The sequence below is a fragment of the Bombina bombina genome, chromosome 2 (genome assembly GCF_027579735.1).
Source record: "Bombina bombina isolate aBomBom1 chromosome 2, aBomBom1.pri, whole genome shotgun sequence".
Taxonomy (NCBI): domain Eukaryota; kingdom Metazoa; phylum Chordata; class Amphibia; order Anura; family Bombinatoridae; genus Bombina; species Bombina bombina.
Window position 1 is genome coordinate 1,144,640,586 of NC_069500.1, and position 26,510 is coordinate 1,144,667,095.

Consider the following 26,510-nt stretch of genomic DNA (forward strand, 5'->3'; position numbering starts at 1 on the left):
TACATTTGCACATACTACAATTAGCCACCAATCAGCACGTGCTACCAGGGGCTGAACAAAAAAAAGAACCAAGATAATAAGAGAACGAAGAAAAATTGATAAGAGTAAATTAGAAAGTTGCTTAAAATTGCATGCTCTGAACTGGAAATTTGGATTCAGAAATGTGGATGCTTTTTACATTGTGTCTTATATAGTTATATCCTGGGAAAGAAATGTATGTCTTTAAAATGTAGACTATATTTATATTTCAGGTACTAATACTATAAATATAAAACAATAAATGAAAAAGAATGTAAGCAACTGGTGCCTTACTACTCCTCCATTCTGCATACTATTAGTGCACTGAGTCAGCTTTAGTGGCATTTCCTTACCTTCTCTGTGGGAGATCAAATCCCAAAACAATGATAAAGATTTTAACTTTGCACAAATGATAAAAAGGAGGAGGGAAGGAAGGAGGATCACAGCAGTCACTTTGTTAGTGTTATTTTTGGATGTTACATTCCTCCCCAAAATACACACCCTGCTTTACCAGCCCCTATTATGCCCACACATAACACACTCCCTCATTCTGTCTCACATGGACTCATGCAAATGTAGTAAGAGCAACAGTTAAATTGGTCTAAAGCCAGGAGACTTAGCATACGACTTCCTCCTCCTCTTTGTTCTATGGGATCAGGACTCAGGAGAAGGTCTACTCACTGCTTCATGTGACTGCCTGGAATGTTGGCATTCTAACCACCTATTACATTGCTCTTATATTATTCTGCAAGCCAGATTTCCACATTCAGTTCAGCCAAGCTCAGCATTGGAAATAGTACTCTGGAAGCAAAGACACGCTGGGTATTGTTATTTGGTGAATGTTTCCATATCTGGTAAGTGACATAACTACATCAAGCCCACCTTGTGTTATGCAAAATTTAAAGTTTATCATTTGGGCTGCATTGTAACAATAGACAGAAAAAAAGAACAAAAATAGGGTTATTTCAGAACGAAACTGTAACAAGTTGTCCCCTGTACACTTGTTTATTGCTGTTATTTTATTCCTGTTTTAATTAGTTATATTAATTTAATGGGAATGTTTAGTCCAGTGCTGGTAGGGAGATAAATGGGGAGGTCCCTGGGGGAAATGGCTATTTTTGGATGCAAACTGAGAGCAGTTGAATTTGTTTTCTTTAGTCAATGTGACGTTATTGCTGTCACATAGGAGCAACCCTGCAGTGAGTCTGGCTGTCAATCATTAACTCGTGTAGATAATGTTACCTTCTGCACGTACTTAGCATAATGGTGAAAACTGGACCTCTGTTTGTTTTAAGGGAATGTGAAACCTTATAAAGCAGTTAAGACATATTCTGTGCAGGCTGTGGGTCAGATAAGTGAATATTTATGCAGAGGGTCACTCAATTGTATCCAGTTTCAGTTTATTAAAATGCGGGAAAAGAATAGGTGCTTTGTCAGAGTCTACTTGTGATTTCTTGCCTCTAATTGTAATGAGCTTTCCCAAGTGACGCCTGCACTGATTATGTTAGAGAGTGAGATATAAAACTTGTACTGGCTGGTCATGCTGGCAAATACAGGTTATATCTCTGCTGTACACACATCTCTGCTACCTGCGAAGAATTGGCTCTAATTATCCTGCCATTCAATCTGTAAATTTACGACTAAAATTGAATGCTGAAACACAGGTGTATGTACAATATGAGTATTTGTCTGTAATAGTTCATAAGGTATTACCATCTCTGACAGCTCAATAGGGGTTTTTGTTCAGTATAATTTTTATATTTGTACACACATGCGCGCATACACACATACACAAGCGCATGCACGCATACACACGCACATTTATTTATTTTCTTTATCATTTTGTCACCTGTGCAGGAATACAGCTATTTTTGCAACTGAAATGAATGACTGCCCAATCCCATTTTGTATGCTAAAGAACATGTTTATTTACTACCTGTGCTACTGTTTGATCTATTTAACCTTTATGGAGTTTAACATTTTCAGGAAACTAAGAGGCAATTTAAGACTTGAATATACAGTTTCATTTAGCGTTATTTATTTTTATTGTCATATGGTGTCTGTGTTCATACTGAGGTATCTAATTGTGAAATGTTTTAACCAGTAGGGAATGAATGGTGCATTGTGTACAAGTGATTTGTTTCTGAAGAAGGTTGCCAGCAAGTGAACACACAGTCATCGGTTGTAATCCCCCAATAACAACATTACCACACTCAATGCATATCTTGCATTATATGGCATAACGATTTCCACATAAGAAAACGCTTTTGAAACTGCTGTGAATTGCTGTAAAGTAAACTCATGTACTCCATTAAATGTATCGATATTGTAAAACATTTTAAAATATTTAATTTTCAGCAATTACACAGCTCCGCCTCCCTTCAGTGTCATATTGTAGTTACTTTCACTTTGCCCAGCCAATCAGAAAGTGCAACATGTGCCTGCAAGTCACTCGCGTAGAAAGCTGAGGGAAGATGGTGTTTCAAATCTTTTATGTCCCATTAACAATATAGCTTTCCAAATGCAAATGGATTATTTTAATTTTTAAAAAGAAAATTTGCATTATACCTGAGACTGTATAAACGATTCTAGTAAAACCGCCAGCTTTGTTTCTGCACTGGCACTGTGCACACATAACATATCTACATATGCTTCATGGACCTCCATTTCACCACGCATGCGCAGAGTGCTGCAGGTGGCTTTGGCGATAAAGTGTGTCATTAGTTCAGCATTCTGTGCATGCATGATGTAAGCTAAGTACAATAGCCCTGCTTACACCTGAGCACAGTAAAAGCTGGCACTTAAAGGGAAATTAAACAAAAATGTTTCTTTCATGATTGAGATAGGGCCCTGGTGCAAAATTGTTTTGGGCCCCCAAAAGGTAACTCAGTAGTAAGCAATAATAATATTATACATTATGTTCTTTATTATGATTTTGATGATAGATAGAACCTGCACTAATAAAATGTTTCCCTGTATTAGGAAAGAACACTTTCTCCACATGTGTATGTGTAGACTCACATCTATGGGTCGCGGGGCTGCTGCACCAATGGTAGTTCTGCCCCTGCTCTTGGTATCCTTTCTTGAAGGAACAACAATGCACTACTAGGTGCTAGCTGAACACATCAATAAGCCAATCAGAAGACGCATATATGTGCAGCCACCAATTAGCAGCTAGCTCCCAGCTCCTGAACCTACCTAGGTATGCTTTTCAACAAAGGATACCAAGAGAATCAAGCAAATTAGATAAACAAAGTAAATTAGCAAGTCGTTTAAAATGTAATGGTCTGTCTGAATCATAAAAGTAAACATGTAGGTTACATGTCCCTTTAAGTTTTTATTAAAATTTTTTTTACTTATTCCAGTGCACTGCAAATCATGTGCACTTCAGTATTTAATGTTATGTGGCTTTAAATACATGTAAGTTATGAACACAAAAATTGTATTCTAAATGATTTCCACAAGGTATCGATTATAGCAATACAATAGGCCTTCTGTAAATGCAATTAAAGGTACTTGTGCCAGTTGCTTGTGGTATTTGTATATGTTTGAATAGGAAAAGCTACTTGGCGACTTTCTGTAGAGTGTGGTTTGTGGTATAGTTCACTGATTCATTTTGCAGGCATTGCACTTTTCCAAAATAACATAGGTTTATTATTGATATATTAATGGACCTAGCAAATAGTGTATCATTCTGTTTTCTAGATGCTTCATGTATTTTGTAATCCTGTGTTGGGCTATTTAGAAATATCATACTTGTGAAAAATCAATCCTTTGCAATGTCTCTTACAGATGCCTCATTAATTTTAGTTTAGAGTTACAAAATAGAAAAAGGCATACATTTTGTCACATAAATCTCACTGTAGTGATTTCCCCCATATATATATATATATATATATATATATATATATATATATAGGTATCCAAAAAACAGCAACAGACCAGGATTTTTATCAAATCATGTGGTCAAATTTATTGACGTTACGGGGATATGTTTCCCCTTCTTCAGAACAATTATTACAGACAAACATTGTGCTTAACCTCTTAAGGACATATGACGGAATTTTTCCGTCATAAAACAATTGAGCAAACTGAAAGCTGTGTCCTTAAAGGGTTAAATAGTGTACAAACACACACATTACCTCCCACTTCCTGTGTAAAAAAGCACCAAAATGTACATCATATCCCATGTTAATTGCTTCCTACAAGCCAATGAACCAGAAGTTATCATTCACTTGCCAACATATTTACATGGTTATCCATTCTTTGCACCTCATAACCATTTTAATAATATATACTATAAGGATGTGTTTTCCGCATGTGCATATATATAATACAAAAACTTGTGCTGCTGCTAACTAAAGCATTATTGTGTAACCGGATGTTGTCAAATTGCGTCACATCTGGTTTCGTAAATACCGGAACTTCCGCTTAGGTACCATTTCCGGTTAGTGCTGTGTATCATAAACCATCAAACACAAACAAAATTACAAATACCCCACAGGTATGTATTGAGTGTGAACAAATGTATCCCACATTCTAAGGTCATTTTTAACTTCCGGAATTATTTGGCAATATACAAATAGTGTACATAAGTGATATGAAAAAACCTTCACACATATTCACTCTTAGCGATCATACATGGTTACTGCATTATATACAAATGTTGGTTCAGAAAATGGATCAACTGATACAATCCCTGTCTGGTATTAATTGTGTTTATCATTCGTTCACTAGATGCTATATTACTTATTACTAACTACTATTCACATTAAAGTGAATGTAAATTTTACACTTACTGACGACCGCAATGCATTTCTTAACAGTACCCTAATGTAGTTGCTATTTTTTTTTACATTATATCCTTTGTTATTATAATATATATATTTTAAAATTTCTACCATTTCACTGCTGACTCCTCCCCAAACCAACTTCCTTGTTCTCCTGTTAAAGCGCCTTCACAATCGTGTTTTAAACTGCGCAGGCGTCAAACTCTGCAATATTGTAAATGACAAATAGTATTCAATGAATGAATTACTTCATTCATTGAGTACTATTATATCGGCGAGAGCAGCAGCATCTCCGCTATAATGTTTAGTGTATAGTGTTTCCATCTCCGCTATAGTTTTTAGCTCCATCTCCGCTATAGTCTTTAGCTCCATCTCCGCTATAAAGCTTCACTATGGAAGAAGTTTGTGTTTGCTAAATGATCTGTCTCATTTGCTAAAGGATCTGTCCCATCTGTGGTGCATATGCATTGCTATGTTGTGCAGGTCACATTTACGCACATTAGGCTGCCTAAGCAACACAGAATCTAGAACTGTGAATAGGATTTATCCTAATTAGGACATTACAAGTCCGGAGCAACCAAACATTATAATTCCCTTTTGTGCATTTTTTTTCCTATAGCCTTGTCAGGATTCCTGAGTTTTATCATATAGCGCTCCGGTCTAGGATAAATATCTACATTATTAGAATAGCGGTGCGTTCGTAGACCTCATCTCAGAGCACTATGCAGCAGCTGATAGTCGTTTGAGAGGTGGGACAACTTTTAACATATGATAGCCAATTGGTCAGTTTATTTAGAATGTGTGTGCCCACTGACCAATTGGATTGCAGAGATTGTTGAGAATGTTAAATTTTGATGTTTTAAAACATACCCGGTGCTCCTAAACTTTCTTTTCTATTGTACACATTTACTTTCCACACCAAAATCTTACAAAAAATTGCCAGCATTTAAGAGGCTAACACTACCTCAGACTTGGAGTTTTCTTATTGGGATAATTGTGTGCTTTAGCGCATGCGCGTCATGTTGAACGTGCATTGCATCTGAAGGTGGATAACATTTTCTAACGCATGCGCTGAAGAGGCTAATGACGTATCTGAAAAGGGGTTAAACCCCCCGGGGGGGGGGGGGAAGCAGATTAGCAAGAGTAGCTGTCAATCATTGCAATAATGAGGGACAATATGGTGGGCGGAGGAAGCGTGGCACGAAAACGGAGTTAAAAAGGTAAAATTTATGATTTAATAATAAAATTGGGAACATCGATGAATTAACCCCTTGAGTGCTAACGACGGCTCTGAGCCTTCGCAGAGTTTCCCACTCTGGTGCTAACGATGGCTCAGAGCCGTCGCTAGCACTCTCCCACCTTTAGGGAGATCTGGGGGCTCCCACCCGCTCCTACCCTGGCAATCGTGCCTGTAGAGTGACAGGCATCACCGGGGCTTCCCGTTTTGCGTGGTGACGTCACGCGCAATAACGTGATGACTTCACCGCGCAACTTTATTTATACTTAACAATTTTAAGTATAGGAGCAGGGGGCATGCTGCTTAGAAACCTGTATCTCAGGCATCTAAGCAGCTACACACCCCAAAGACCCACCATTGGAAAGGTAATTCCCTAACCTTTCCAACAGTGTACGTCTTGGGAGTCTGAAAAATAAAAAAAGTTTAAAAAAATTGTTCAAAATATAAAAAAAATTAAAAAACATTAAATAATCTTAGCACCCAGGTGGGAAAGTGCTTAGCACTCAAAGGGTTTTTAAAGGGACACTGAACCCAAAAATTTTTCTTTCGTGATTCAGATAGAGCATGCAATTTTAAGCAACTTTCTAATTTATACCTATTATCAATTTTTCTTCGTTCTCTTCTTTATTTGAAAAATAAGGCATCTAAGCTATTTTTTTGGTTTAGAACCATGGAAAGCACTTGTTTATTGGTGGGTGAATTTATCCACCAATCAGCAAGAACAACCCAGTTTGTTCACCAAAAATGGGCCGTCATCTAAACTTACATTCTTGCATTTCAAATAAAGATACCAAGAGAATGAAGACAATTTGATAATAGGAGTCAATTAGAAAGTTGCTTAAAATTGCATGCTCTATCTGAATCACAAAAGAAAAAAAATTGGGTTCAGTGTCCCTTTAATGTCCCCCTTATTTGAATTGCTTCACAATATTGCGTTAAGCACTAGAGGTGACTTTACATTCACTTTAACATTTCGTATCTTAATATCTCTAGCCCTATGGTTTCAAAAAGAAATCAATGCATTATGATAGAGTAGATGTGTTTAGAATACCTAGTCTAGGGAGTTACCATGTGAACGTGCAGACCCATCCAGTCCGCTAATGCTTTAGTTAGCAGCGGCACATGTTTTTTCTACATATGCACATGAGGAAAACACATCCTTATAGTATAGATTATTAAAATGGTTATGAGGTGCAAAGAATGGATAACCATGTAAATATGTTGGCACTTTGGAAACCGGAAGTGAATGGTGATAACTTCTGGTTCATTGGCTTGTAGGAAGCAATTAACATGGGATATGATCTGTACATTTTGGTGCTTTTTTACACAGGAAGTGGGAGGTAATGTGTGTGTTTGTACACTATTTAAGCACAATGTTTGACTGTAATAATTGTTCTGAAGAAGGGGAAACATATCCTCAAAACGTCAATAAATTTGACCACATGCTTTGATGAAAATCCTGGTCTGTTGCTGTTTTTTGGATGTCTATTTAATACAAGCTTAACAGCTAGGTGGTTGACTCCAGGAGGGGGGATTCATATTGAGACTTTGCTTATATATATATATATATATATATATATATATATATATATATATATATATATATATATATATATATATATACACCACTAATAATTGTCATTGTCAAAATGAAGTGTGTGCGAACGAACGAGAGAGAAAGAGAAGATAAGGGCTATATATAGTGGAAAACTAAATTATAGCTCGCCCGCAAATTTGCCTGTTTGCGGGCGCACGATAACTAACCAGCCATTACAAGTGGCTGGTTATTGCTACCGCTCGCAGTAGCAATTAGCGCTTAGAAAATTAACCAGAGATCCGATCTCTGGTTAATTTTGTAAAAGTGCCCCAAATGCCCTCAAAATAGAGGGCATTAAAGTTTTTTTTTATAAAAAAAGTAGCATTTTTATAAAATAAAAAACAACTGCACTAGGCAGTATTTGGGGTCTATAGCTCGTGGAAGTGGGGTGTTAGAAAAAAAAGGCACTGAAAAATGCCTTTACATTCCGGTCTATGGGAACTGTATGTTTCAAGTAAATATATATGTGACTGTGTATGTATATATATATATATATATATATATATATATATACACATATTAACACATACATATATATGTTTATCAGCATATAGATATATAATTACAAATGCTGCAATCACTGCGCTACTTACCCCCTTTGCTGCGCGAGGTTCTGATGCTGTCTCTGATGGTATCAGAACAAGGCTCCCATTGGAGTCTATGGAAGCATGCTCTCGTGAGCACAATGCTTCCCAGCAATGCGAACGAGAGCTCGCGTTCACATTGCTGTTAACTTGAAATACAAGCGCACATTAGCGTGCGCTAGTATTACACAGTGGAGAGCAAATATCGCATTCTTGAAATCGATATTTAGCGCTCCACTTGTAACCTGGCCCTAAATGTTTTAAAAGCAGTCCAGGTACATATTCCAATGAAAAGCTGCTAACGTTTGTTTATCTTGTATCTTATGTCGTGACCAAATAGGCATGGATATAAATGAGCTCCTGCACTGATAAATCAATCACTGTGTAGCGTGTAGCATAATTTTCATAGGTTAATTGTGGGAAAAGCAGCAAATAAATAATTAAAATATATTGCACAATTTAATTTATCTTTAATAATTCAGTTTACAGTGTTGTAGAGACAGGCAGTCTACATCAGTGCAACCACCAAAAAAATTGTGGGTAAAATGTTTGTAGTGAATAGATTTGAAATAAAGACTTGAGACGCATGGAACATGATATTATACATTAACTGTTGCCTTGCATCGCTGCATGGCTTCACTTTACACTTTCCTTTATAAAACAACAATTGGCAAACTTGAGATTTTATTTACAAGCAGAATAAACGCAGAGAGCTGAAACTGGTAATTAAAAGTCAGGTCAGGTTTTAAGCAAACAGAAAGTTTCCAGGGTTCTTAGTCTGAACTGAGAAAAACATGAAGTTGTGTGTGAATATAATTAGAGATAAGAAGGGGGAAATAACTCAACAAACCTGACACAATTCAAATGGTAGTCAGACACGGTCCCTACCATTCAATAGCTATGAATAGGCCTGGGCATATGTCACAGGAAAGGCTGAATTACATCCTTAACACTTTGGCTGCCAGAACAAACTGATTCACTTTACTGTGCAACGGTTTCCAGCACCCTCTTGCAGCCAGGGGGTTAAGCAACAGAAGGACATTTTGGTTATTATGCTGTGCATTGTCCCACAGAGAGCAAGAACTTTACTGAGTCATTCTATGGCTTAAAGGGGCAGTGTACTGTAAAAGTGATTTCCCCTTAAAGGGCCATTTGTCGTTTTGTCTCTATCAACCCTGCAAATCTATGTGTTTAACCCCCAGTTTTAAACATGTAGGAAAAGTACTAATTGGGAGCCGCAGAGAACTGCTGGTCACATGCAGAATCTGCCAAGTAGCAGCGCTGGTTTAACCACCTTTTCTCATTGGCTCACCCAATGTGTTCAGCTAGCTCACAGTAGTGCATTGCTGCTCTTTTAGCAAAGGATACCAAGAGAAAGGATCAAATTTGACAATAGAAGTGAATTTTAAGGTTTGCAAGGAATGCAAGGAACCCTTTTCCAGAAGCTGCTGAAGATAAATTACTCTAGAATGGGCATGTTTGTAGGTGAAATTCTTTAAAGGCTTCTTGTTTTACTTTTTAGGGCATCTAGTAATGATGGGGGTCCATTGGGTATTGGTGCAGTGGAGGTGGTGGGGGGACATGAGAGGATACTGGTGGCTCACACTTAGGTAAGAGGTTTGACCAAATGTGCTATAGAGGGATTGCAATAAGGCTTTAGTGAATCTGGAATATTATCTTAGTTTTTTTTGTTGTTTGTTTTTGCTGCCTATCACAGTTGTACCGATTTAGCACAGTTCTACTGGTAAAACAAACATAGCTGAGGTTCTTCAGATACATTCGGGCTGCTGCAGAAACAGGTGTGGGTAAGCCAATACTTTTTCACACCATGGTCTATGAACAATTTAATATTAACTTATATAATAAAGTATATGGTTTTATTGAAGATGTGTTGCCAGAATCTGCATGACTTGTGTGTAATAAACACCATTCTTTTACTGTGCTATATGTTTCATGGGTCAATCATTTTATTAAAGTTTTAATGGACGAGGAATTAATTAACGTAAAATGAGTGAAATATCTCAAGCCCCTCTGAGCACATTCCATACCTTAGATCTGAGTCAGACACAAGCTTACACAGAATTCAGTAGTAAAGAAAAGACAGGCTTTTCTATTAAAATTGCTTTTAAAGTATAAAAAGGAAAAAAGAAGCCATCTTTTATAGGCCAGACCATGTGTGTTACCTATGGTCAGATATTATGCCATTTAAATGTATTTCTATAAATGATTGTTAACATTGAGACAGTAAATTAAACATTTGAATTTGATGGTTGGTTCCAATAGAATCACAATGAAGTCAATGAAAATTACCATTTAAACACTCAAATGTTACATTCCATATTCAGGTGTTACATTTCATGAATGGAATATAGATATAGTGACGGACGAGTAAAAGATTGCAGCGGACGAGTACAGAATTTGACTTTTTCATATCTTTAACATTGAGAGGACTATTAAGTTTTCTACCCTGGGCTAGTAAATTTTAGCCCCTGGCTAGTAAACTATAGTGATATTTTCCCACCCCATATATATATATATATATATATATATACAAAATGTAAATGCTCAGAAGCTTTAGACATTCTTATAGAACTAATGAACGTGCCATCACTGATTATTTGTAATAAAGGTGCCAAAACACCACCCTCCCCCACCCATCACTAGTAATTGGGACGGCTCATATTAATAAAATGGATCACAGCCAAGTTTATGACATCGCTTTCGGCAAAGAAGTTGCACCTACCTGCTACTTCCACTATGAAGCATTCAAAGATTGTGAAATAAACTGGGCCCATATTATGCTTTTGAAATACAAACCCTGCGGTTAACATCAAAAATAAGAGAATATGTTGGCAAAACAGAGGGATCTATACCTTTTGATTAGAGTCTATTCACATATCCTGTTTTTGCATTAGTAACTCCAGAGAAATTATAAGACTTCTTTTCAACGGTTATTAATATTTGCACACAAGGAGTGTCATGCTGAATTTTGTTGCTAATGTGTTTTTTTTTTACTCCTCATTTATTTATATGGTACACATTATTTTCAATTTCTTTATATGCAATACAAATTAATTATCTCCAAAACAAAATGGCTGCCTGAATGGATTTTCACAACATTCTTAAAGGGTCAGTAAAGTTATAATTAGACATTTATGATTTAGACAGAGCATACAATTTTAAACAACTTTCCAATTTACTTCTATTATTTAATTTGCTTCATTCTCTTGTAATCCTTTGCTGAAAGGTTTATCTAGGAAAGCTCAAGAGCAGCAAAGAACCTAGGTTCTAGCTGCTGATTGGTGGCTGCATATATATATACCGATTGTCATTGGCTCACCCATGTGTTCAGTTAGAAACTAGTAGTGCATTGCTGCTCCTTCAACAAATGATACCAAGAGAAAGCAATATATTTGATAATAGAAATAAACTGGAAAGTTTTTTTTTTAATTGTATGTTCTACCTAAATCATGAAATAAACATTTGGGGTTTCATGTCCCTTTAAGCAGCAATACTTTTATCTGTTGATATCCATTCCAATCTGTAGACATTGGAGTGCTTTTTTTCTTATTGCTTTGACTTTGCACAATTTAAATGCTAGTTTAAAATGTACAGTAGTAGTAGCAATTTAAGTATAAAATAATTATTTTAACCAGTTCAGTGTGTATAAGGACCAATTTTGTAAGGATGTAAATGTATATTTTATGCATATTATGTGTGGTAGACAGTCACAGGCTGTTAGTGATTTTTTATATACAGTTCTGTGAATATTGTATGTAAAGTTGGCTGAAAGTTAGATATAACTGCTCTGTGTATATATTTATACTGCTGTACCAAACATTTTTGTTTGTTTGTTTTTGTTTAGAGCTATACCTGGTTCTGTACATTGATGCTTGCAACAGTTACAATATTAAAAGCAACACTATAACTTAATAGTCAAAGCAAACACTGTACAAACAAGCATGCAAATAATTAGCTTCGGCAGGGGTAAAACAGCATCAAACACAGAATAAAGATAACAAACTGTGATGCATTAGTTAAACTCGGTATTATCATGATTTTGCTTAATTGAGCATGACTTGATAGGTTTCTAATCCTGCATGATAACCTGGATACTATGATAATCCTGAAAGTTTTAGCAACCTTTGTATGGGAAGCCAGAATGTACAATTAACTGACACTCCCTGATATTATATGACATTATTGTCACACAAAGTAAGAATTTTGCACATTTTCAAAATAAACAGTATTCAAAAAGTGAAATGTGTGTTTCTTTGGCTTCTTTACTATTGCTAAATCTTTTCTGAAACCAAACTGAAAAAAGCAACAAGTGTTTGCTGAAAAGGTAGAAAAGAACTAAACCAAAAACCAAATAAGGGCTAAATTACAAGTGGTGCGCTAATGTTAGCATGTGCTCATATATTGAAATATTACAACGCATTCATTTATGCGCGTATTACAAGTTGAAAGTAAATGCAACGGCACAAGCGCAAACTAAATTTACGCTTATCGGGTTAGCGTGACTGAAGACCTCACGTAAAGGGTTAGGACTAAAAATAGAGTTACATTAAACCCAACATAAATACATTAAAATAAAGTGTTACATTCATATATCTAATAAAAATGAATCATATAAATATTTTTTTTAAAAAGTTATAAAGGCTAAAAGATATATGGTATATAACAAGGTATTTGAATAGAAAGGGCTATAATGTATATATACATACATATACATGTGTATGAATGTATATATACATATGTGATACACAAATAAACACATATATACAAATGTATGCACATATGTATATATACGTTTGAGCCCTTTCCACTCAAATACCTGAAAACACGAAAAATAATTTTTAATACATTTTAATATTTAATAATGTGTTTTACTGTATATGTACTGTAAATATTTTACATTCCAATGCTCTTCACATATGGGAAAATGCTATGTATTTTTAAATAGATATTCCTATATATATTTCTTTATATACCTATATATATTCATATATACACACAGTGCTTGAAATTTTCAGTGGTCCAGTAGTCCCAGACGACTTAGAAATTGCAGCAGACAACTTAGAAATTTTACTTTATCATACCATTAACATTGGGTGGACTAGTAACTGTTTCCTTTGGGCTAGTAATTTCTACCCCTGTATAGGTATAGATATATATTTTAAAAACACACACACACACATATATATATATATATATATATATATATATATATATAATTTAAATAGAACGTTTTCTTCTGTATGAAGAACATTGGAATGTAAAATATTCATAACTACCTTCAAGTTAGCGCAGTTGGTCTAATGTGTGTCCGGTTAGCGCGCACGATATAGACTTTCCAATTGAAGTCTATGGGGAGAAATTAACGTGGTCGCAATATCCAAAGTTCTGAAGTTAGCGTGCGCATTTTCTCGCGGGCAAACATTTTACTTTCAACTTGTAATAAGCATGCTACCACCAGCGCATTGAAAGTTTACTTTTGGTGGTGTTTGATCTTGCCAAATCCTGTTCTCACATTACATAACCTTCCTAACATGACATCTAAAGTAGAAAATAACTAGAGACAGCTGTACAATCAACCTAAATTCATCAACACAGTGTTTTGTTTTGCTTTTTATTCTCTTCCAGTTACATAATCTGTTAGACTAAGGGCTAGATTTATCATAGCTGAGGCGTACAGGGGTACGTATACGCGCCCCTGTACGCCTCAGCTCGCCTGTGGCGGGGCAAAATTACCCGTAGGTAATCAACATTGCACACAAGTGCAATTTTGCGCTCGCGTGCAATCACGCGCGGGCAGGAGCCGTCAATCTCCTCGGTTGGACTCGACCGAGGAGATTGAATTTCGCCACCTTAGAGGTGGCGAAGAGCTTAGGGAAGCAGCAGTCTAGTGACTGCTGCTTGATAAATCACGGCGAGCAAGTTCTTGTGAGAACTTGCTGCCGTAGGGGCTTGATAAATCTAGCCCTAAAGATTCTCAAGTGTTCATGCTTTGTGACATTTCTCACAAATCAGCCACATAGAAAACCAAATTTGCCAAAATATATTCCATTGTTTTTCTTATTTTATATAAACTAAATAATAAAAAGATGTAAGCCAGGTACAGTGTCTTTTAAATTATTGTATATAAATATGTTCTATATATGAAATAATAACATCAAAAATTAAAAAAGAAAATTCATAAGGACATAAGGATAGATCATATCACATATATATGAGCCCTTCTTTCCTTTTCAATGATATTGTTTCCATCAGTTTATACATTTCTTGTAACATACAAAGGAATACAAGAAACACAATAATGAGTAAAAGGTGTGATATTATTAAATCAATAAAACCTTTTATAACAGCATATTTAGCAATTTATACTTTTACAAAAGAAAATCAGAACATATTGAAACTTTGAGATATAAGGGAGTGAAGGCTAAAGAGGAGAATTTATTAAGATAATATATCAAATTGATATAACAAATGATCACTCTCTTGGTGAAGGTGAAGCGAGGAAAATAGTGAATTACTGTATTTCCAATGACTTCTTGTTATACCAGCTGCAGAGTATAGAATGTAGGAGAAATTACATTTCAGGTTTATTTGTGTATATAAAATAGTTGTTTTTGTGCTTTTGAAACCACAGCCTCTTAAAATGGGTTGAGTTTGCAGGTAAAATGAGATCTCGTTATGTTATCACTTTCTGTACACCCACTTGCTTCCTTACCTTCTATCTGTTTGTAACCCAAAGACCAAATAAAGGAAAATAAACATTTTATTACTTAACTATCCTACACCCCACTGGGAGTGTAATTTCTTTTGCTGGCTGTGTTTACATATCTTGTCAATAGCCTAGACTGAAGTATAGAAACTTTCAGTATAGTTAGGGATACTACAGGCTAAATAAGCTTTTTCAAATGCCAAAATAATGGTAAAGAAGCTACTTGTAAACAATTTAATACTCTCCAGCAGATAAAATGGATCATTGGGAACAAATTAAAGGGGAGACATTTTTTTGGTAAACTGTCATTTCTCCAACATAGGTGTGTCCGGTCCACGGCGTCATCCTTACTTGTGGGATATTCTCTTCCCCAACAGGAAATGGCAAAGAGCCCAGCAAAGCTGGTCACATGATCCCTCCTAGGCTCCGCCTACCCTAGTCATTCTCTTTGCCGTTGTACAGGCAACATCTCCACGGAGATGGCTTAGAGTTTTTTAGTGTTTAACTGTAGTTTTTATTATTCAATCAAGAGTTTGTTATTTTGAAATAGTGCTGGTATGTACTATTTATTCAGAAACAGAAAAGAGATGAAGATTTCTGTTTGTATGAGGAAAATGATTTTAGCAACCGTCACTAAAATCCATGGCTGTTCCACACAGGACTGTTGAGAGCAATTAACTTCAGTTGGGGGAACAGTGAGCAGTCTCTTGCTGCTTGAGGTATGACACATTCTAACAAGACGATGTAATGCTGGAAGCTGTCATTTTCCCTATGGGATCCGGTAAGCCATGTTTATTACGATCGTAAATAAGGGCTTCACAAGGGCTTATTAAGACTGTAGACTTTTTCTGGGCTAAATCGATTCATTATTAACACATATTTAGCCTTGAGGAATCATTTTATCTGGGTATTTTGATATAATAATATCGGCAGGCACTGTTTTAGACACCTTATTCTTTAGGGGCTTTCCCAAAGCATAAGCAGAGCCTCATTTTCGCGCCGGTGTTGCGCACTTGTTTTTGAGAGGCATGGCATGCAGTCGCATGTGAGAGGAGCTCTGATACTTAGAAAAGACTTTCTGAAGGCGTCATTTGGTATCGTATTCCCCTTTGGGCTTGGTTGGGTCTCAGCAAAGCAGATACCAGGGACTGTAAAGGGGTTAAAGTTCAAAACGGCTCCGGTTCCGTTATTTTAAGGGTTAAAGCTTCCAAATTTGGTGTGCAATACTTTTAAGGCTTTAAGACACTGTGGTGAAAATTTGGTGAATTTTGAACAATTCCTTCATGTTTTTTCGCAATTGCAGTAATAAAGTGTGTTCAGTTTAAAATTTAAAGTGACAGTAACGGTTTTATTTTAAAACGTTTTTTGTACTTTGTTATCAAGTTTATGCCTGTTTAACATGTCTGAACTACCAGATAGACTGTGTTCTGAATGTGGGGAAGCCAGAATTCCTATTCATTTAAATAAATGTGATTTATGTGACAATGACAATGATGCCCAAGATGATTCCTCAAGTGAGGGGAGTAAGCATGGTACTGCATCATTCCCTCCTTCGTCTACACGAGTCTTGCCCACTCAGGAGGCCCCTAGTACATCTAGCGCGCCAATACTCCTTACTATGCAACAATTAACGGCTGTAATGGATAATTCTGTCAAAAACATTTTAGCCAAAATGAACACTTATCAGCGTAAGCGCGACTGCTCTGTTTTAGATACTGAAGAGCATGACGACGCTGATAATAATATTTCTGAAGGGCCCCTAACCCAGTCTGATGGGGCCAGGGAGGTTTTGTCTGAGGGAGAAATTACTGATTCAGGGAACATTTCTCAACAAGCTGAACCTGATGTGATTGCATTTAAATTTAAGTTGGAACATCTCCGCATTCTGCTTAAGGAGGTATTATCCACTCTGGATGATTGTGACAAGTTGGTCATCCCAGAGAAACTATGTAAAATGGACAAGTTCCTAGAGGTGCCGGGGCTCCCAGAAGCTTTTCCTATACCCAAGCGGGTGGCGGACATTGTTAATAAAGAATGGGAAAGGCCCGGTATTCCTTTCGTCCCTCCCCCCATATTTAAAAAATTGTTTCCTATGGTCGACCCCAGAAAGGACTTATGGCAGACAGTCCCCAAGGTCGAGGGAGCGGTTTCCACTTTAAACAAACGCACCACTATACCCATAGAGGATAGTTGTGCTTTCAAAGATCCTATGGATAAAAAATTAGAAGGTTTGCTTAAAAAGATGTTTGTTCAGCAAGGTTACCTTCTACAACCAATTTCATGCATTGTCCCTGTCGCTACAGCCGCATGTTTCTGGTTCGATGAGCTGATAAAGGCGGTCGATAGTGATTCTCCTCCTTTTGAGGAGATTATGGACAGAATCAATGCTCTCAAATTGGCTAATTCTTTCACCCTAGACGCCACTTTGCAATTGGCTAGGTTAGCGGCTAAGAATTCTGGGTTTGCTATTGTGGCGCGCAGAGCGCTTTGGTTGAAATCTTGGTCGGCTGATGCGTCTTCCAAGAACAAGCTACTTAACATTCCTTTCAAGGGGAAAACGCTGTTTGGCCCTGACTTGAAAGAGATTATCTCTGATATCACTGGGGGTAAGGGCCACGCCCTTCCTCAGGATCGGCCTTTCAAGGCAAAAAATAAACCTAATTTTCGTCCCTTTCGTAGAAACGGACCAGCCCAAGGTGCTACGTCCTCTAAGCAAGAGGGTAATACTTCTCAAGCCAAGCCAGCTTGGAGACCAATGCAAGGCTGGAACAAGGGAAAGCAGGCCAAGAAACCTGCCACTGCTACCAAGACAGCATGAAATGTTGGCCCCCGATCCGGGACCGGATCTGGTGGGGGGCAGACTCTCTCTCTTCGCTCAGGCTTGGGCAAGAGATGTTCTGGATCCTTGGGCGCTAGAAATAGTCTCCCAAGGTTATCTTCTGGAATTCAAGGGACTTCCCCCAAGGGGGAGGTTCCACAGGTCTCAGTTGTCTTCAGACCACATAAAAAGACAGGCATTCTTACATTGTGTAGAAGACCTGTTAAAAATGGGAGTGATTCATCCTGTTCCATTAAGAGAACAAGGGATGGGGTTCTACTCCAATCTGTTCATAGTTCCCAAAAAAGAGGGAACGTTCAGACCAATCTTAGATCTCAAGATCTTAAACAAGTTTCTCAAGGTTCCATCGTTCAAGATGGAAACCATTCGAACTATTCTTCCTTCCATCCAGGAAGGTCAATTCATGACCACGGTGGATTTAAAGGATGCGTATCTACATATTCCTATCCACAAGGAACATCATCGGTTCCTAAGGTTCGCATTCCTGGACAAACATTACCAGTTCGTGGCGCTTCCTTTCGGATTAGCCACTGCTCCAAGGATTTTCACAAAGGTACTAGGGTCCCTTCTAGCTGTGCTAAGACCAAGGGGCATTGCTGTAGTACCTTACTTGGACGACATTCTGATTCAAGCGTCGTCCCTTCCTCAAGCAAAGGCTCACACGGACATTGTCCTGGCCTTTCTCAGATCTCACGGATGGAAAGTGAACGTGGAAAAGAGTTCTCTATCTCCGTCAACAAGGGTTCCCTTCTTGGGAACAATAATAGACTCCTTAGAAATGAGGATTTTTCTGACAGAGGCCAGAAAAACAAAACTTCTAGACTCTTGTCGGATACTTCATTCCGTTCCTCTTCCTTCCATAGCTCAGTGCATGGAAGTGATCGGGTTGATGGTAGCGGCAATGGACATAGTTCCTTTTGCGCGCATTCATCTAAGACCATTACAACTGTGCATGCTCAGTCAGTGGAATGGGGACTATACAGACTTGTCTCCGAAGATACAAGTAAATCAGAGGACCAGAGACTCACTCCGTTGGTGGCTGTCCCTGGACAACCTGTCACAAGGGATGACATTCCGCAGACCAGAGTGGGTCATTGTCACGACCGACGCCAGTCTGATGGGCTGGGGCGCGGTCTGGGGATCCCTGAAAGCTCAGGGTCTTTGGTCTCGGGAAGAATCTCTTCTACCGATAAATATTCTGGAACTGAGAGCGATATTCAATGCTCTCAAGGCTTGGCCTCAGCTAGCGAGGGCCAAGTTCATACGGTTTCAATCAGACAACATGACAACTGTTGCGTACATCAACCATCAGGGGGGAACAAGGAGTTCCCTAGCGATGGAAGAAGTGACCAAAATCATTCTATGGGCGGAGTCTCACTCCTGCCACCTGTCTGCTATCCACATCCCAGGAGTGGAAAATTGGGAAGCGGATTTTCTGAGTCGTCAGACATTGCATCCGGGGGAGTGGGAACTCCATCCGGAAATCTTTGCCCAAGTCACTCAGCTGTGGGGCATTCCAGACATGGATCTGATGGCCTCTCGTCAGAACTTCAAAGTTCCTTGCTACGGGTCCAGATCCAGGGATCCCAAGGCGGCTCTAGTGGATGCACTAGTAGCACCTTGGACCTTCAAACTAGCTTATGTGTTCCCGCCGTTTCCTCTCATCCCCAGGCTGGTAGCCAGGATCAATCAGGAGAGGGCGTCGGTGATCTTGATAGCTCCTGCGTGGCCACGCAGGACTTGGTATGCAGATCTGGTGAATATGTCATCGGCTCCACCTTGGAAGCTACCTTTGAGACGAGACCTTCTTGTTCAGGGTCCGTTCGAACATCCGAATCTGGTTTCACTCCAGCTGACTGCTTGGAGATTGAACGCTTGATTTTATCGAAGCGAGGGTTCTCAGATTCTGTTATCGATACTCTTGTTCAGGCCAGAAAGCCTGTAACTAGAAAGATTTACCACAAAATTTGGAAAAAATATATCTGTTGGTGTGAATCTAAAGGATTCCCTTGGGACAAGGTTAAGATTCCTAGGATTCTATCCTTCCTTCAAGAAGGATTGGAAAAAGGATTATCTGCAAGTTCCCTGAAGGGACAGATTTCTGCCTTGTCGGTGTTACTTCACAAAAAGCTGGCTGCTGTGCCAGATGTTCAAGCCTTTGTTCAGGCTCTGGTTAGAATTAAGCCTGTTTACAAACCTTTGACTCCTCCTTGGAGTCTCAATTTAGTTCTTTCAGTTCTTCAGGGGGTTCCGTTTGAACCCTTACATTCCGTTGATATTAAGTTATTATCTTGGAAAGTTTTGTTTTTAGTTGCAATTTCTTCTGCTAGAAGAGTTTCAGAATTATCTGCTCTGCAGTGTTCTCCTCCTTATCTGGTGTTCCACGCAGATAAGGTGGTTTTACGTACTAAACCTGGTTTTCTTCCAAAAGTTGTTTCTAACAAAAACATTAACCAGGAGATTATCGTACCTTCTCTGTGTCCGAAACCAGTTTCAAAGAAGGAACGTTTGTTGCACAATTTGGATGTTGTTCGCGCTCTAAAATTCTATTTAGATGCTACAAAGGATTTTAGACAAACATCTTCCTTGTTTGTTGTTTATTCCGGTAAAAGGAGAGGTCAAAAGGCAACTTCTACCTCTCTCTCTTTTTGGATTAAAAGCATCATCAGATTGGCTTACGAGACTGCCGGACGGCAGCCTCCCGAAAGAATCACAGCTCATTCCACTAGGGCTGTGGCTTCCACATGGGCCTTCAAGAACGAGGCTTCTGTTGATCAGATATGTAGGGCAGCGACTTGGTCTTCACTGCACACTTTTACCAAATTTTACAAGTTTGATACTTTTGCTTCTTCTGAGGCTATTTTTGGGAGAAAGGTTTTGCAAGCCGTGGTGCCTTCCATTTAGGTGACCTGATTTGCTCCCTCCCTTCATCCGTGTCCTAAAGCTTTGGTATTGGTTCCCACAAGTAAGGATGACGCCGTGGACCGGACACACCTATGTTGGAGAAAACAGAATTTATGTTTACCTGATAAATTACTTTCTCCAACGGTGTGTCCGGTCCACGGCCCGCCCTGGTTTTTTTAATCAGGTCTGATAATTTATTTTCTTTAACTACAGTCACCACGGTACCATATGGTTTCTCCTATGCAAATATTCCTCCTTAACGTCGGTCGAATGACTGGGGTAGGCGGAGCCTAGGAGGGATCATGTGACCAGCTTTGCTGGGCTCTTTGCCATTTCCTGTTGGGGAAGAGAATATCCCACAAGTAAGGATGACGCCGTGGACCGGACACACCGTTGGAGAAAGTAATTTATCAGGTAAACATAAATTCTGTTTTTAACCCTTTAATGACCAAGGACGTGTCAGGCATGTCCTACAAAAAGTGTCAACTAATGACCAAGGACGTGCCTGACACGTCCTCTGGGGTTTCAAGCGGTGGAAGAGATTGGGATTGCTTCCAGCCGCTTTCAAGTTATTGCAGTGATGCAATATTCAGGTATCACTGCAATACCTTTTTTTACCCACTGATGCAGAGAGAGACACCAGCGATGGTGCCGATCGTTGGTGGGTGGGAGCCATAGCAGGGAGGCGGGTGGGCGGCCCATCGCTGGTCAGTTCCGGTTCCTGTGCTACTGTGTATAGGAAGGAGGGAGAGGGAGGGGGGAATAAGTGTTAAAAGGGAAAGGGATGGGGGTAGCGAATTTAGGGGGAGGGTAGCTACACTACAGAAAAAATATTTTTTAGATAAAAAAAACTAAATAAAAACACACTTTTTAACAAAATTGGGTACTGGCAGACAGCTGCCAGTACCCAAGATGGTGGCATATAGGTAGAGGGGGAGGTTTAGAGAACTGTTTGGGGGGGTCAGGGAGGTTAGGGGCTAAGGGGGGATCCAACACTGCAGAATAAACATAAAGATGGCGGTGACAATTGTGAGGTGGGGAAGGGAAGAGAGCTGTGTGAGGGGTCAGGGAGGGATCAGGGGGTGGGATGTGTCAGGTGGGAGACTGATCTCTACACTAAAGCTAATATTAACCCTACAAGCTCCCTACAATCTAATCATTTTAGTGAGAACCTAAAGTTAGTGAAAAAGTTAACAATTTTTTTATTTGATCAAATTTGGGGGTGAAATGGTGGCATTAAATATACCAATATGGGACTAGATCAATACTTTGGGTTGTCTACTACACTACACTAAAGCTTTTCATCATATTTTGTATTGTTTTTTGTAGTAAATTATAAGATATGATGAAAATAATGGTATCTTTAGAAAGTCCATTTAATGGAGAAAAAAGGTATATAATGTGTGTGTGGCTACAGTAAATGAGTAAGAGGAAAATTACAGTGTAATACAAACACCGCAGAAATGTAAAAATAGCCCTGGTCCCAAACGGTAAGAAAATTGAAAAATGGCCTGGTCAAGATGATATATTAAATGGGGTTAAGATGATATATTAAATGGGGTTAAGATGATATATTAAATGGATATATACTATACGGCCAAAAGAAGGTGGACATCCCTACTAATTGAGTTCAACTGTTTTAGCCATGCCCATTGCTTTCAGGTGCATAGAATCCAGCACAAAGACATGAAATCTCCATAGAATAGCATTGGCAGTACAGTGGGTTTTACTGAAGAGCTCAGTGACTTCAAACGTGGCACTGTCAAAAGAACACCTGTTGCAAGCTAGAACTTTACCCAACGTCAGTACCTGACCTCACAAATGCTGTTATGGCTGAATGAGCACAAATTTCCACAGATACACTCCTTGTCCAAAGTCTTTCCAGAAAACTTGTGTCTGTTATAGCTGCAAAGAAGGGGGCACCTTCATATTCATGCTCATGGTTTGATGGTACGATGGTCAAGTGTCCACATACTTCTGGCCAAATAGTGTATCAAATGATTAAGTTGAAAATTGACATACTGGGACAGTGTACGGTAAAAAAAATTCTATACATGTGTTTCTAATGACTTGTTATACCAGCTGCAATGTATAAAATGTATGAGAAAATATTTAAGTTTATTCTTGTATATTAAATAGCTGGTTTTGTTCTTTGAAACCACAACCCATTAAAATGGTTTGAGCTTAAAGAAAAATCAGATCTCCTTATGTTATCACTTTCTGTACACATGATTTTTATATTTCTGCCTGTATATCAAAGCTCAGTGCTTAGAGAGACCAATTGAAAAAATAATATTTTATTACTTATATCTCATAACCCCCAATGGTAGTGTCATTTTTTTCTGCTGACTATGTTTGATCAACTTTTCTACAGCCAACACTTAAGTATAGAAATGTTCAGTATAGGTAGGGATACCACAGGCAAAATCAGCTATTTCAAATGCAAAATAAAGGCAAAAATCTAATTGTAATCAATTTAATACACTCCAGCATGTAAAATGGACAATTGAGAACATATTAAAGGGGAGAAAATTTTAGGGTACGCTGTCTTTTGAAGGGACATAAAACTCAACGCTACGCCTAAAGTGTTAGGCAGGAGAGAGGGAGGGATCATGGGGCCTACATTACAGAAAATGAATGTTTGGAGGGGGAGGTGGGACCCTATAGTAATCACTTGGAGGAAAGAGGGGAGGGGGAACCATACACTACAAATAAATATTTATTAAATATTAAAATAAATACAATTTAAAAGGTAATAATTTATTACTGGCAGACAGGCTGCAAGTAACAAACATGGTGGTGGTCAGAGGGGGGAGGGTTAGAGAGCTGTTGCAGGGATCAGGGAGGTGGGAGAGGGAGGGGGGATCCCTACACTACAGAAACTTTTAAATATATATATTTTAAATAATTCATAAAAGCCCTAAACTGCATGCTTGCACACTGTCTGCCAGTACCTAAGATGATGGTGACCAGTGGAGAGGAGGAAAGAGAGCTGTTTGGGAGGGATCATAGGGTGGGAGATGTCAGGTGGGTGCGTAATCCCTACACTGCAGCAAACATGAACCTTACAAGATAACCGATTAACCCCTTCACTGTCAGGAATTTTAAAAGTGTGGTGTGCAGCTGCAATTAGCAGCCTTCTTATAGCCAGAAATCAATGGCAAAGCCATGCATGTCTGCTGTTTCTGAACAAAGGGAACCTTAGAGCTACCTTTACAACCATTTGTCTTATGTCTGCAGTAGTTGTGTGTAAATAATTTCAGTGAGAAACCCAAAGTTTGTGAAAAAGTTAACAATTTTTTTTTTTTTTACAGGATTGTATTTGGCGACCAAATAGTGGCATCTAGATCAATACCTTTGGTTGGCTATTTAAAAAAAAATAAAAAAATAATAATTATATATATATATATATATATATATATATATATATATATATATATATATATATATATATATATATATATATATATATATATATATATATATATATATAGTTTCATTAGGTAAATGAAAAAAATAAAGACTCTCTTTCTGTTTAAACTGAGTGGTAGCAAAAATGTTAAATATTCTCTGGTAGTGAAGTGACAAATCAAACAATATGTATATATACTCTCAAGGGGGAAAAGACATACAACTCATCTCTATACCTTTTTCATTCTCCCTAAAATAGCTTTAAATGGGTAAAAATGTCATACTAGTGCAGTGATTCTCAATTCTAGTTCTGTGGATATGTCAACAGGCTTGGATAACTGTCACACCTGTTTCAAATCGTGTAGCTAAATCAATGTACTTGTGAGTTTAATTAATTTTCTCAGTAGCAAGATCCAGTTGTAAAAGATACTTGTCACAGGGCGTACAAGGGAGAGTGCAGCTGACATGTGCAGGCAAAGGCACTTAATTTCCCTTCTCAGTTTAAGAAAATCTTGTGAGATTATACTGAAATCCCACAAAATCATAATAAAGCAAAGTATGAACTAAAAGCATTTTTGCAATAGACTTTCAATAGCAAAAATGTAGTTTATAATGTCCTAAAATATTTGAATTGATGGTGAATTGTATACATTAAAAGGATCTTCATTCATGATTTTGAAGTACTAAAACGTTCCTTTATTTATGCACCGTTCTACTAAAAAAACAAAAACCTTCCTCCACCCATGGCAAAACTACTTTTTTATGAGATGACATTTCCACCTCATATCCAATAGCTGTGCTAGCCATATGGCACTCAATCAAACTGTATGTTTTAGAGCCAGTTCACTTCATAATCATGAATGAAGTTCCTTATAGTTTATTCTATAGACAGAAATGGCAATGTAGCCCAGCACCAGTGTGAGTGCACGCTATCAGGAGTTAATATCAAAACTCCCACTCCATAGTCCAAATGTGACAAAAGTGTAGCAGCACCATAATATAATCCAGAGTTTATTAAAGTTAATACAAACACAGGCACAGGCGACAGTATACACCAATTTTCATATAACTGCATGTAATAGACACTACTATAAAGAATAATATGCACAGATACTGATAGAAAAATCCAGTATAAAACCGTTTAAAAACTTACTTAGAAGCTCCCAGTTTACCTGTGTTGAAGAAGTTAGCTGGAACACCCACTAAAAGTGGTTGTATAGCAAAAAAAAACAGCAGACACTCCCCCCTTCCTCTGCATATGAAAAGACTCTACACAAACAGGAGCAAGCTGGAGTAGGCATACATCAGTATACTTCTAAAACTTTGGGGCTTGGTTAGGAAAATCAGCGCAATGTTATTTAAAAATAAGCAAAACTATACATTTAAATAAAAAAAACCTGTATAGACTATATAAATGGATCATCTACAAAACATTAATGCAAATAAATAATGTCCCTTTAATTATCCCATGACATGAGTAAGGGAGCAATTTATTCTATAGATTCAGACTCGCGTTTCAATAGCGCTACAATTGACCATCACTTAAATATTTATCACAAACACCTTTTATTTGTTTCATTTTGGGCTTTGACTATTTTGGATCAGAGACATTTATAATATAATAAGCAGATGGATACTGCTGTGTAAATATCAATTGTTTTTTATACCAGACCAATATTTGATACACAGTTTGTTGATGAGTTGCATTAGCCTTAACAACAGTGTGTTATTTGTGAATTGACTTAGCATTAAAATGCAAGCAAACTGTAGTTATACAATAAGTGTAGGAAAAGGCAAACGGCTAGATTACGAGTTTTGCGTTATAAGCGGCTCGGTACTAACTTGCAAGTTATTTGCAACACTCACCTCCCTACAGCGCTTCTATTACAGGTTTACAAAAACCCGGCGTTAGCAGGCAAGAAGTGAGCGTAGAGCAAAATTTAGCTCCATGCTGCACTCCAATACCAGCGCTGCGGTAAGCTGGTTTTACATGCTCATGCACGATTTCACCTGCAATAAAGGAGCGTAAAGCTCCGTAACTCAGTCCCATTGATTCCTATGGGGAAAGAAAAGTTATGTTTACACCTAACATAACACCCTAACATGAACCCCGAGTCTAAACACCCCTAATCTTACACTTATTAACCCCTAATCTGCCGCCCCCGACATCGCCGACACCTACATTATACTTATTAACCCCTAATCTGCCGCCCCCAACATCGCTGACACCTACATTATACCTATTAATCCCTAATCTGCTGCCCCCAACATCGCCGACACCTACCTTATACTTATTAACCCCTAATCTCCCGCCCCCAATGTCGCCGCAACCTACCTACACTTATTAACCCCTAATCTGCTGCCCCCAACGTCGCTGCCACTATACCATAGTTATAAACCCCT

At 38.1% G+C, this 26,510-nt stretch overlaps 1 protein-coding gene across 3 annotated transcripts in view; it reads left to right on the forward strand.

The window, feature by feature from the left end:
• Positions 1-26,510, forward strand: part of PALLD (palladin, cytoskeletal associated protein) — a 641,289-nt gene that overhangs the window by 251,083 nt on the left and 363,696 nt on the right. Inside the window, exon 1 of one of the 3 annotated variants that reach the window (XM_053703810.1) lies at positions 587-872. The exons of the other annotated variants lie outside the window; for them this stretch is intronic. The gene's annotated coding sequence lies outside the window, so the exon portion shown is untranslated. Of the gene's footprint in view, positions 1-586; positions 873-26,510 lie in introns of those variants that run through there. 3 annotated transcript variants of the gene reach the window in all.